The sequence below is a fragment of the Buceros rhinoceros genome, unplaced genomic scaffold (genome assembly GCF_000710305.1).
Source record: "Buceros rhinoceros silvestris isolate BGI_N320 unplaced genomic scaffold, ASM71030v1 scaffold9024, whole genome shotgun sequence".
Lineage (NCBI taxonomy): Eukaryota > Metazoa > Chordata > Aves > Bucerotiformes > Bucerotidae > Buceros > Buceros rhinoceros.
In genome coordinates, this window is record NW_010406441.1 from 14,541 (window position 1) to 14,744 (window position 204).

At 47.1% G+C, this 204-nt stretch overlaps 1 protein-coding gene across 1 annotated transcript in view; it reads right to left on the reverse strand.

The window, feature by feature from the left end:
- The window catches only part of LOC104491634 (dual oxidase 2-like), a gene marked incomplete at both ends in the record, with an annotated part of 19,357 nt that overhangs the window by 14,479 nt on the left and 4,674 nt on the right, over positions 1 to 204 (reverse strand). The gene's annotated exons all lie outside the window — the stretch shown is intronic.

Below are 204 nucleotides of genomic sequence, written 5' to 3' on the forward strand. Positions count from 1 at the left end.
AAGGTCTGAAAAGCCCTAACCCTGCCCTTTTGGTCTTGCAAAGCGGCCACCCCATCCCCTCTTTAACAAGAGCTCTCAACACCGACACTGCAGGAATTAGTGCCCAGTACAGGAACAGACCAGGTACAGGGTTCTCAAAAGTACATTTTGGGATTTTTTTCCTCAATTGTTTGCAGCAGAAGCAGAAATCTGTATCTGATCCCA